The 12,629-nt window shown below is 43.8% G+C and overlaps 1 protein-coding gene across 3 annotated transcripts in view; it reads left to right on the top strand.

The window, feature by feature from the left end:
* Positions 1–12,629, top strand: part of Fam110b (family with sequence similarity 110 member B) — a 121,315-nt gene that overhangs the window by 50,871 nt on the left and 57,815 nt on the right. The window contains exon 1 of one of the 3 annotated variants that reach the window (XM_051197419.1): positions 11,269–11,446. The exons of the other annotated variants lie outside the window; for them this stretch is intronic. The gene's annotated coding sequence lies outside the window, so the exon portion shown is untranslated. Of the gene's footprint in view, positions 1–11,268; positions 11,447–12,629 lie in introns of those variants that run through there. 3 annotated transcript variants of the gene reach the window in all.

The raw sequence follows: 12,629 nt of genomic DNA, 5'->3' as shown, positions 1-12,629 counted from the left end.
TGGGATAGCTCAGGACGATGTCTTTGAGCATCATCATTCATATCTGACTCCTAGGCATGCCCTGTTGACAGTAGTTTCCCACTGTGCACTTACACCAGTGTGTACCTCTGCTTCTATTAATGCTGTTCTGATTGTTTTCTCTTGAGCACTTGCAGAGCGTGGCTGTAAATATTGCTGAATGAGTCTTTGTGTGATACATGTTTTCTTGTCTGTTGAGTAATAACCCTGAAGTTAGTTTTCAGGTGGCATCTACCTCAGGTGGCCATTTCTGGTGGGAAGTAGGGGTCGGAGTTTACTGTTTCTCACTCCGAATGGGTATCTGGTTGTTCTCTTGCTGTGTGTTGAAAATGCCTCTGAGTTGCCGGCATGTTTCTTTTGGAATCAATTGCATGTGTGCTCCTGAGTGTCTAGACTCTTGTCTTTTCCTCTTAGCACTGCAGTGTTGGAATGATTGTGCCTTTATGTGGCAGCTTGACTTTCCTCCTCATATAGGACGATCTTTTCTTATCGGTGTGGGCACCTTTGCCACCCACCTGGGCTCCTCCTAGTGGCTCACACTGCCACATGGCACCCTTCACTAAGGCATGATTCTGACACTGAATTTTTGCAGGTGCAATGCATGTTTTGCAGTTGAATGACTTCAGTTTGTTCAGTTATGAAAAAAAATTGGTGCAGTGCATTCCATTTCGCTTGGATTTATGTCAGAGTTACACTGAAAGGAAATGTGTGTGAAGACATGAGTGAACACAGATTACAGAGCAGCCCACCCTAGGAAATCAAATAGAAAGATATAGGAGATAAATTTATGGAAATTTTTGCTAATTTAGGAATGCTGAAACCGACCAGTATTACCAACATTGTTTTAGTGTTGCTCTTTAGGCGTGGAGAATTTGTTTGTTTGTTTGTTTGTTTGTTTCCGTAAAATACATCCTTCCAAAAGGTACGGAGTGTGCAACATATTTTGGGAGAGCATAAATGATTTTACAAAAAGAACAAGGGGAAATTGTTTGTAATAACTGCTGAAATGAGGACATTTTAAAGAAAATGACAATTAGAAATCAAAACAAGATTTCCTTCTGTGTCCCTCACCAAGGAAGGAGGCCTGTGAGAACACAGGCTCTGTGGTGTCAGGCAAAGGCCCAGGACAACACAGGCTCTGGCGTGAGGCATAGGCCAGCAAGGATACAAGCTCTGAGATGTCAGGCACAATAGGCCTTTCGAGAACACAGCCTCTGTGATGTCAGGCATAGGCCTTTCGAGAACACAGCCTCTGTGATGTCAGGCATAGGCCTGTGAGAACACAGCCTCTGTGATGTCAGGCATAGGCCTGTGAGAACACAGCCTCTGTGATGTCAGGCATAGGCCTGTGAGAACACAGCCTCTGTGATGTCAGGCATAGGCCTGTGAGAACACAGCCTCTGTGATGTCAGGCATAGGCCTGTGAGAACACAGCCTCTGTGATGTCAGGCATAGGCCTGTGAGAACACAGCCTCTGTGATGTCAGGCATAGGCCTGTGAGAACACAGCCTCTGTGATGTCAGGCATCCATGTGTAAAACCGGAAGCACCCATTCTAAGGAGCCAGACCACACTCTTCTCTGCTACAGGAACAAGGCCCTTAAGATCGCTTACCTTCCCGGAGCAGTCGGAATCCTCTCTGATGGGTCTGACCACTGCAGATACAGTGAAATGAACTAATGTTCCTGTCTAGGTCTGCAATGCTTCTAAAGACTCCTGCATTAGCTTTAGATCTTACCTTAATGCTACTAGACAGTAGCTGAAGCCTGAAAGAGGCATAGAGGGGGAGCTTAGGTCCTTGGGTAGCATGCTGCAAAGCGAAGACTGGGATCCCAGCTCTCCTGTTTCGCTGTGAGGTGAACAGTCTCCAGTGCTTTGTACCCTGCCAAGGTGTCATAAGCTGCCATAAGGCCCAAGCCATAGGAATAGTCATGGATTGAAACCCCGAACCCGTGAGCTAAGTTAACCCTCGCCTACTAAGTTGATTTATCTCCCATATTTGTTACAGAAACCCAAAACTTAACACAACTAGTGTCCCCAGGCTGATGTCCTCAGTATAAGGGACAACAAGTACCTTTAATGAACAGTCGAGTCACTCATGAACTTACATCACATGGACTCTATTTGTAACATCAGAAGTAAACTTGAAGTTGCTGCTTACCCATTTGGGGAAGATGTCCAAAGCCACAGAAATATTTCTGGTTGATAGCATGTGGGTATCATTAGAGCGTGACATGGACAGTTCTTGTCATTGCCCTCTGCACCCCTGTTGTTCTTTTCATGCTTGGCCATTTGCCCATTAAAGAATATTTCTGGGACATTAATTTGAAGCCTGTATGTGATTAGTACAGTGTTGCTTTTGCGAGCTTGAGTGAGATTTATTTGTATTTTTTTGATTAAGACAGTTCATCATACTCTCTTCCACGTAAGAGAAGCAGAGAGCCTCTGCTCTGAGAGGACCTCTCTAGGTGGACCTCTCTGAGGTGGAATTAAGAGCTCTCTGAACAGCACACTGGCTAGCAGAGACCTTGAACAGTCATCTGAGAGGACTGTAATCAAATACTTTGAATTCACTTGCAATCTGACTTTGAATGTAAAGTGAAAGAGAAGTCCAAGAATGTTTATTTTATAAGGTGACATAGTGTCCTTCAAGTCACTTGTTTCAAGGCTAGTATCTCTCTGTCTCAGTCTCTCTGTCTCTCTCTGCCTCTCTCTCCCTCTCTCTCTCTCTCTCTCTCTCTCTCTCTCTCTCTCTCTCACACACACACACACACACACACACACACACACACACACGAAAAGTAATGCAGAAAAACTCATCTTTGCCATGGACGTATTCTGCTGGGGATTCTGTGCTTAGAAAAGACGTCTACCTATGCAGGGACAACCCACAGCTCAAATGATAACTTTAAGATGTCACCAGACACACATGGATTGTTCCAACAATGTTTGAAGGAATTGCCCTTTTATTCAGTCCATAATGTATATATTGTTAACCTAAAAGATATCCTTGAAGACGTGACACAGCTTTTCATCTTTATTTAGAAACTTCTCTGGTTCATACTTTCAAAAGATTACTTCTTTCTATATAACTTCATCATTCTTGAAGGACACAATACTTTCCTTGTTCACATTCCTGAGTGATGAATGCTCTAGAAGACTTACACCCCTGAAATGAAAAAGGTACTGTGATTATTGCTGCTGCTTTATAACAGGATTATATAACCAATGCAATTATTTCCTTGCTAGAATGGAACTTGGAACAGGACCTATATTATTTTGTATAAACAGAGGAAACATTGAGGACTTATTTGCAGTTCATGAAAAACACAGCATTCTGAAATGAAATTGTGGGTGGTAGTTTTCAGTAGGAAAAAAAAAAAAGTTTGGCTTTATAGGTAATTACATAGTTAGCCACTGTACCTACTAGTGTTTTGTTTATTTGTTGCTTTTTGGGTTTTGGCTTTTCAAGGCAACGTTTCCTTTTGTGGCTTTGGAGACAGTCTTGGAACTAGTTCTTGTAGACCAGACTGGTCTTGAACTCACAGAGATCTGCCTGCCTCTGCCTCCCAAGTACTGGGATTAAAAGTGTACACCACCACTGCCCAGCCTGGCTAGTTATATGTTAACTTGACACAAACTAGAGGCATCTGAGAGGAGAGAGACTCTGTTGAGAAAATGCCTTCTTACGGTCAAGCTGTAGATAAGCCTATAGGACATTTTCTTAATTGGTGATTGATATGGGAGGGCCCAGCCCATAGTGGGTGGTGCCATCCCTGGGCTGGTGGTTCTGGGTTCTATAAGAAAGCAGGCTGGGCATGCCATTATGAGAAAGCCAGTAAACTGCACCCCTCACTGGTCTCCACATCAGCCCCTATCTCCAGGTTCCTGTCCTGTGTGAGTTCTTGTCCTCATGACTTTCAGTGAGGAGTTGTTATATGGAACTGTGAGAGAAATAAACCCTTTCCTTCCATAGTTCTTCTTGGTGATAGTGTTTCCTCACGGCAGTGGTAATGCTAAGATGGCTGTATAATTGGAATGGAATACAGCTCGATTTGATTAAAGGCAAATTTCTCTTAAGGAAATCCCATTTTCTCATTTCTTTTGTAGAACTTAAAGAAGATTCATAGGAGCAGTGAAATTAACCTTAAAACATGCATAAATGAAATAGCTTGATGATATTTGAGACAATAAGAACTGTTATGTGCTAATGTTACTGAGTCATACAGTCTTCAAAACTGTAGAAGCAGAAAATGTTGTCAGTATAAGCTGACACAGCAATGCCATTGGCTTTCTTTCCATCGCTCTACATTCAATTTCTAGGTCAGTAGTATTAAACCATAAAGCCCTGGAGGCTCACCAAGGTTCCTGCCCACCTTGACTCATGCTAATGTTTCTAACTTTCTATGCAAATAAATTCTTTTCCATTTCCCTGTCACTTAGACTTGTCGGATTCTTCGGACGCTTCATGTGTGCTCTATGATCCCGGTGTGTGCAGATGTCTTTACGTAAAAGGAGAGGGTATGTAGGAAGCTAAGGGATGAAAGAGCTGAGGCATATGTAGCACTGAGGACTGTACCGTGTCAACAGGCCATTGCCTTGGTGTGTATAATACCAACAAACTGGCTGACAGCTGTGAGATGAGCATCTGGTTCCCAGCCTAGTTGCTGGGAATGGTTAGCTTATCAAGTCCTATTCCTAAAGCCATCCTTGCAAATTGTTTAGGAGAGCCACCCTCTACTTCTTGTAGACTGGTGGTGGGCCAGATCAGACCAACAAGACATGAGATGGCAAGTCTCATCACCAGCCTGAGGTAGCACAGGGGCTGCTAATCAGAACTGGCCACCTAGGAGGACAGAGGCACACTGAAGTACTAGAGCTCAGACTTATCATGCAGAAGGACCTGCGTTCAGTCATTCTCACAGCGGCCTTCTTTAGTTTTATTGCTTTATTGACTCTAAATGGGAGGATACCATTTTATAAATCATTTATGCTTAATGTTGTTAGTAACGTAGTGCAAAAGGAAGCAATTCAGACACATCCATCATTTATGCTACATACACATGAGAGCTGCGTTTTTGCTAGAACTTTGTGTATACATTCATTGTTTCAGTTTAAAAGAAAATGGCCCCCAAAGGAAGTGGCACTATTAGCAGGTGTGGCCTTGTTGGAGGAAGTGTCACTGTAGGGTCTGGCTTTGAGGTCTCTGTTTTCAAGCTTTACTCAGTGTGAGAGTCAGTCAACTTCCTGTTGCCTCTGAGTCAAGATGTAGCACCACATCTGTCTGTAGGCCATCATGCCCTTCATCATGATGATAATGGACCGGACCTCTGAAACTGTAAAACAACCCCCCTTCCAATTAAATGTTTCTCTATAAGAGTTGCCATGGTCATGAAAACCCTCTTCACAGTAATGAAAACCCTCACTGAGACATTCAAAGAGATACATGTACATATCAGAATGTTGGTAATAGTGTCTTAGTGGAACAGGGGATGGGAAGAATGTAAGTGGGTGGGAGGGGCGTGAAATGTGTAGCCACTGTACTCATGAACTCAGCACCTGCCGTTGCCTACACAGCCTACACACAACTGGGGCCTCTGGTGTTCAGTCATGGGTGGAAGAAGTAGTTGTGTGTCCCTGGTCCCTGCCCAAGATGTTAGCAGCCTGAAAGCTGCTGTGGGAGTGGGCGTCGTCTTCAGTGGTGTAGCCGCTGGTGAGTTCAGCCTCCTATAGAGGGAATTCATTTCCACCAATAGTTTCAGAGTCTTAGGGTGTAGCTTCAGTGTGCAGACATGATCCCTTATATGAAAGAGGGGTCTCTCTCTCTCTCTCTCTCTCTCTCTCTCTCTCTCTCTCATACTGCATTGCAGCACCATGGGCCTCCAAGAAGACTGTGATGGTGCTTTACCATTAGTATGTGAGTGTACACCCTTCCTCTTCCTTATAAGGGAAGAAGATGGACGTTTCTGTCCAGGTGCCACCACCCTTCAGGCACAAATAAACACACAGATGCTATATTAATTATAAAACTGTTTGGCTAGCTTCTTACTGGCTAGCTCTCTCTTAATTATTAACCCATAACTACTAATTTATACATTTCTACATGACCTTATCTTTCCAGAGAATGCCTGTCCGGTCCTATCTTCCCACCTCTACATGGCATCTCTTTGCCATCTCTCTTTCCTTCCTCTCTACCCAGCATTCTCCTTGTCTGGTAACCCTGCCTATACTTCCTGCCTGGCTGTTGGCCAATCAGTATTTTATTCATCAACCAAAAAGATAGAAACATATATACAGAAGCACATTCCTCCATCAAAGGGATCATGTCCCCACAACGAAGCCATGCCCTAAGACTACTGACAGAAACAAATTCCCACAACAGGCTCCAGTGAATAGGTGTACATCTGTGCTCCTGAACAGGATTGGGGTTTAACTTGAAACAGCATGTGCTCTGGAACTCCAAGACACATCAAATTCTTTAGAGTATAACAGTTCTGCTGAGAGCCTGGGGGAAAGATATTTATAGTATATACTTCTAGACAGATTATTTTTCTAGCAATAGTGTATCAATTGCCATGGATGTTTTAATTTTGTCATCAATCAGAAGTTAAGCAACCTGAGAAGTTATTAACTAGAAAAGAAGCTGGGAAGATATACAATGACACTGTTGTAGTCTAGCAGGACAATGTCTCCTAAAGCACTTAGCATGTAACTCTGAAATTCTTCATATGGCCCTTTGGCAATGGTGATCTGTTGGCTTTTCCCTTCCCTAAAGCTTTTGGGACGTTCTCATATGAATAACAGATGATGTTCTGTCATTATAGACTTGTTTTGATTGAAGTCTAATCTTTCAAACACCCTATATGAATATGTGCGTATGCAGGCCCCTAAAGCTCCCATGAAGTATCGTCTTAAAGCAGCAGTGTGCGTTATTCATGCCTCAGTGGTAAATATGACATTCAGAGATGCATTAAAAATGAGTTTTTGCTAATGCTGCACAGGGCTAACTTCAGAAGAGCCTTCGTGGTACTGAGACACATGGGTCTTACACTACAAACGCACATAGAATTTGTGAGTGTTTTGTTTGTTTGTTTAATTGGTTCCTTTTTGATACACAATTTTGCTCTATAGCTGAGATTGACCTTGACTTCTCTTTGTTGTCCATGATGGCCTCAAACTTGGAGTATCTTGCCTCTGCCTCCAAAGTGCTAGGATTACAGTGTGCACATAATGCTCAACCATTTGCCCATCTAGGAATTTCTCAAGGGCACTATAGCAGTGGCCCAGTCCTAGATCCTTTTTAGCACACAGAGGTTAGTGAAGATGCTGCAAACATTCAAAGCATTCTGTGCCTTAAGGACAGAGTAGCAATGTATGACACCCATGTAGTAAATGCTAATTTTAAATAACTATAATCCCTTGTTATTTCTAGATTATTACAAATAATTATTAGGATTCTGTGGTAGATTATCTAGTACTATCTGATTATTGTGCCTGTGGGTGGAACAATGGCCCAGCATACTGACAGAGGCCATAGAGTAAATCCCTAGTACCTCAAACCTCTCTCCTAAGGAATACATGTATTAGTAAAGAGAGGGGCCATGTGGGAACACATAGGATGGGAGTCAGTGCAGTCCATAACTACCCTGAGCCCCTGTTCTCCTTTCTGTGATAGAAGTGATAACAAAAATACTCATCTGGCATCATTTGGGGACGTTTCCTAGCTGGGGAAAACAAGAGCTTTCCAAACCAACGTGTACCGAGAACCCTGGGTTTTAACCAAAGAGTTCTTAGAGTGTAAGCCTTAACACTTTTCTTTCCAAGGGTTGAAAATGAACAGAATTGTCTGGAACATCTCAAAAGACAAGCCACTTGCTTTCTAGTCCTCATTCTCCAAGTGTGTAGAACGAAAACAGAACTGGAGGAAAGCTGGGCAACTCGATGAGCCTGGGACTCCATGCTGGCTGCTGCCCCTCACCAAGGCAACAGTGGGGGTCATGCCATCTCCCACTATCTGCCACACAGGCAGCACCATGATTTGTGCTAGAGGATTGCCGTAGTCAGGGTTTCTATCGCTGTGCTAAAACACCATGACCAAAACAACTTGGGAAGGGAAAGGTTATTTCGCCTTACTTACTTTCTTAACTTATCTTGGCCACAGTCTATCGAGGGCAGCCAAGGCAGGCTATGGAAGCAGGAGCTGTGGAAATCACTGCTTACTGGCTTGCTCTTCGTGGTTTCCTCGCCCTGCTTGGCCACCACCTGCCCAGGAGCGGCACCATCTACAGTCGGCTGGGCCCCCTGCAGTAAAACACTGAGAAAATACTCAGCAAACTTCCCTACAGGCCAGTCTTACAGATGCATTTTCATTCTTCCCTTGTGGTTCTCCCCCCCCCCTTTTTTTTTCAGTTAACTCTAGTTTGCGTCAAGTAGATGAAGCAAGCAACAAAGGACGGGAAAAGGATCACGAGAGTCTTAGGCAGGGAAGATCTACAAGAATGAACCCACCTATTGTCCATACTTCCTGAGGCCTTCGGCCACTCAAGCTTCTCCCCTCAGTTTGTTCAGGGTTTTCTTTCCGCTACATCCTTCAGCCTCTGTAGCCTCCCACCGCCTTCAAGGCTCCTCAAGTTGTCACCCCCCATGGCAGCAGAGATGTGGTCCCCAGTACTGGCTGGCCTCTTCACCTGCTCAAGTTCCTTCAGACTCCTGTACCACACTGCAGCTTACTGGGTCCTAGTGTTCGTTCATTCATTCATTCATTCATTCATCCATCACTCAGTGACTATCTAACTTATCCTTTGAGGTAGAAATTCAGTTAGAAGCAGAATCTGTAGTATTGGTGCTTGGAAATAATCCCAAGGAATGAATGTCGTTTCAGGATGGAGGATGAGTTGACTAAAATTCAAAGACAAGTGCTTATCGCTCCCATCCCTGTGTGTGTGTGTGTGTGTGTGTGTGTGTGTGTGTGTGTGTATGTGTGTGTGTGTGTGTGTGTTTAGATATGTAGATTATAGATTTATAGATTACCCCAGCTCCCCTCATAGAGTGGCCGTATAAAAGAATACTGATGAATGAAGTGTTGGTCTGATTCACACAAGCATACATTCTGAATGTGTTGGAGGTTAAGATCCAAGAAAGAACCATTGTTTCCTTTTCTTGGGACTGTTTAAAGTCTTCAACAAAATAAGCATGAAACAAATTAACCAAACGGCTCTTTAGTGCCTGTTTTGAGTGGGCAGTCTGTTAACTGAAGAGGAAGGCAGAAGCTGTTAGATATTTCCTAGATAGATGCTTATAAGTGCTACTAGTCTGTTCGCCACATCCTGGGAGGAGTTGTGCTTGAGTCTAGGGCACCAGCCTGGCTCCTTCGCCAGTGATGGCTGCAATGGGCTCTGCTCATTTCTCATGGGCATGCCTCTCTGTAGCACACACAGCAGCCACTTTCTTTGGCACACTTCTCTCCATCCTATAGTTCCAGCTTGTGGACATCAGCATTCCTGGCTGAGTCTGTCTTACTCATGTGTGTACGGAGCTTTCCCCGGTGGTGCATGGGTCAAGCCATTCGCTGCACTGGTTTGTTTTTTCTGAAGAGTCATGTGTTCTAGGTCGGTATGTGTTTACTGTTGCTCTTGATAGTTTCTCAGGAATATCTGAGCAGATTGCAATGCGTGTTCTAAGACGGCTTTTTGTAACATTTTTTGATAAAGATCAAAAGAATGAAATGTGTGGCAGCAAGAGATTTTCACTGAATCCTTGGAGTGGAACGTGACTTTGTAGAACATACTGTTGTCCAGGAATTAAAAGTGTGCAGACCTGCTTAGCTGTCAGGAAGCTGTCGGGAAGAAGGAAACCCTTCTAAGGGAATGCACAGGTGGGTGGGTCTCAGGGCTGGCATTGCATTTGCTAGCTCAGTTCTCTCTTCCCCTTCATTTAAATTTGTCATCTGAAAATCAATTTCTCATTACAAACCCAAATACTTCTGCAACGTGTATCTTATAATCTGTACTGTAAATCATTACTGAAATCCAATTATGTATATAATATCCTAAAAAATTACCTTTTAGTTCCATTGATACACAACCAAGAATGCTCCATATCCACATAGGAGTAGCGGAATGATTTCTAATTCCAGTGAGTGCCTGTGAGAGCTCTGTGTGGTCAGTCAGGCCTGCCTTAGCATCATTACAGTATATTGCTAGACAATGGTGAAGAGTTTAAGGGCTTGATGTAAGGAAGAGAAGAGGAGGGGAGGAAAGGAGAGAAGAGGGGAGGGGAGGGAAGGGAAGGGAAGGGAAGGAAAGCAAAGGAAGGCAGGCAGACGAAAAAGATCCATAAAAGGATTACTTAATTTTGACCTCATGTGCTAAGTGCTTTGAGCTCACTGGTAATAATCTTTTGAGTTGACTCTTTGTATTACGTCTCAGACACGGAGACATTTACATACTTGCCAGAGATCATACAGCTTACAAATGGAAGGTCTAGAACTTAAGCCCAGGGCACCTGCTGTTGTGTTACAGGGCATACTTTCCGCCCTGTACCAGGCTGCCTCTCACGCGACTTGGATCCAAGGAAATTGTGTGATAGGCAAATTCGTCTAGTTTGTGTCTTTTAGAGTCGCTTAAGATCACGTTTTCTCTTTGAACTGTGAATTATTAATCATTATAGTCAAGATGATGACCTTTGACACCGTGATTGACATTTTTCTACGATGGATGGAAATTTGCTTGGCATTTTAAATATATTGACGGAAATTGATCGACACTTTTGACTATTAGTGGCAAATTACTAACTATGGTAAATAAAGGGAGATGTGGCATTTCTGGCTTTCTCGCTAACATGTCTATGTTCAGTGCTGGGGTCTAAGTATAAGTCAGCAGGTAGCACTATGCTTTAATTCAAACACTTTGTTTCTCAAGATTTGGGGGGGGGGGGAAATAAGAATGTACTTTAAAAATCACTTATGGTTTAGGAGGTGTTACATTAATCCTTAAAATGACAGAAAATCAAGATGATTGTGTCTGTGGGGTTTAATTTATTAAAATTTAATTTGTTCCTGTGCCTTGCTCCAGTAGCTCCTGTGCTTAGCAAACTAGCTATAATTAGATTAGCAGCCTGCTCAGTGCTGCTGGTGACAGCCTGTGCCTCAGAGAGCATGTGCCGGACTCTGCATGTGCCTTATCCTCATTGGCTGGCATTGCTGCTCACCCGTTCGATAGGTTTCCACAGTAATCTTTATGCTGCATTAGAGACGTAGATACAGAGGCACTGTGCTGTGTTCTCACAGAACAGAGGCAAGGGGCTTGGTGGGTTATACTAAAGAAGGAATACGACCCGGCAGAGCAGGTGTTCTTTGTTGCAAAGACTCGGTGGATAAGGACCTTGCAGCTAGCTGCAGGGGGAGGTCAGTGAAGGAGTCTCAGTTCACGGTAATTACTTGAGTCTTTCTCTCTTATGAGAAACACAGTCATGCATGAAATGAAGCGTGCTCATAGTGTCATCTGTCTCATTTGCTCTTGCTTTGTTGACGCTGTGTGTAACCCCTGTGTTCCATCCTCGCACACAGTCTCGCAGACCGCTTGCCTGGTAAACAGCCCCTCTGTGCTGGAAGCAGCATTGTTTTAACCTCAAAGCAAGGATGCATGTGCTTGGGAGTGATCTTATTGGTTCTCTTCTGTTTGGGAAGCCGCTGTTGCTTCCAGCCAGGTGTCTTTGTTGGTGCATGTCTGGACTGTTGCCTTCACTTTGAGTCCTGACTCCTGAATAATTCAAAATTAAGGAGAATTTAGCCAACCATACTTAAATTAGCAGAAGGCAGTAGGCTCCTGATTTGTTGTCTGGCTTTTAGCTGGAGAAGTAATGTGCCATTGTTTCTTCACAGATGTGTGCAGCCTTCATTTTGGATGGCTTTCTTTGTCTTACCTTTTGTAGTTTGAATGAAGCTTCTTTAGTGCAGAGCGGGTTAGCAGATCACATTCTGAGAGATAGGCACATATAGGTGTTTATCAGCCACGCCTGAGCAAGTATTGACTCGGCGGCTTTGTTTAAAAGACACCACTCTTGCAGTTGAAATGTCACAGCAGGCAGATGGGTTCTTACTACTCTGGTTGCTGCCCAACATTTTCGTTTCTACTTAGGATTGTGTGGTTTATTTTCCAGACAAGGCAGGAAAGAATCTTAAATTCTGTAATGGAGGTAACCTACTATGAAGGACAAAAGAGTTAGCAAGACCAAGGCTCCAAAAATCCTCAAAAAGCAGCCCACCCTGTGATGGGTCCAGAGCCCCTGCTTCTGTTTGAGTCCTTTAAAAACTTGAAAGCTAATGTCCTTCCATATCAGACCACAGACTCTACAGAAACTTGTCTTGAGTCACCTGTCACAGGGCTGGCCAGCTGCCACCATGCGTCTGCTATGGGCAGAGAGTCAGGCAGGTTCTGACAACTGTCAGGAATTTTTTTGTGCTCCCGAAAAGCTGAGGTTGCAATTTTCATACTCTGTACAAATAAATGCCCTCACCCAGGTCCGTGCCCTGCTTCAAGTGGGTCAGTCTGTAGTCATCGGCAGCAGAACGCGTAGGGTTCCTAACTACACCTCACCACATGCCCTCACTCC

The sequence above is a fragment of the Phodopus roborovskii genome, unplaced genomic scaffold, assembly GCF_943737965.1.
Source record: "Phodopus roborovskii unplaced genomic scaffold, PHOROB, whole genome shotgun sequence".
NCBI lineage: Eukaryota > Metazoa > Chordata > Mammalia > Rodentia > Cricetidae > Phodopus > Phodopus roborovskii.
This window is presented reverse-complemented; position numbering and strand designations above follow the sequence as displayed.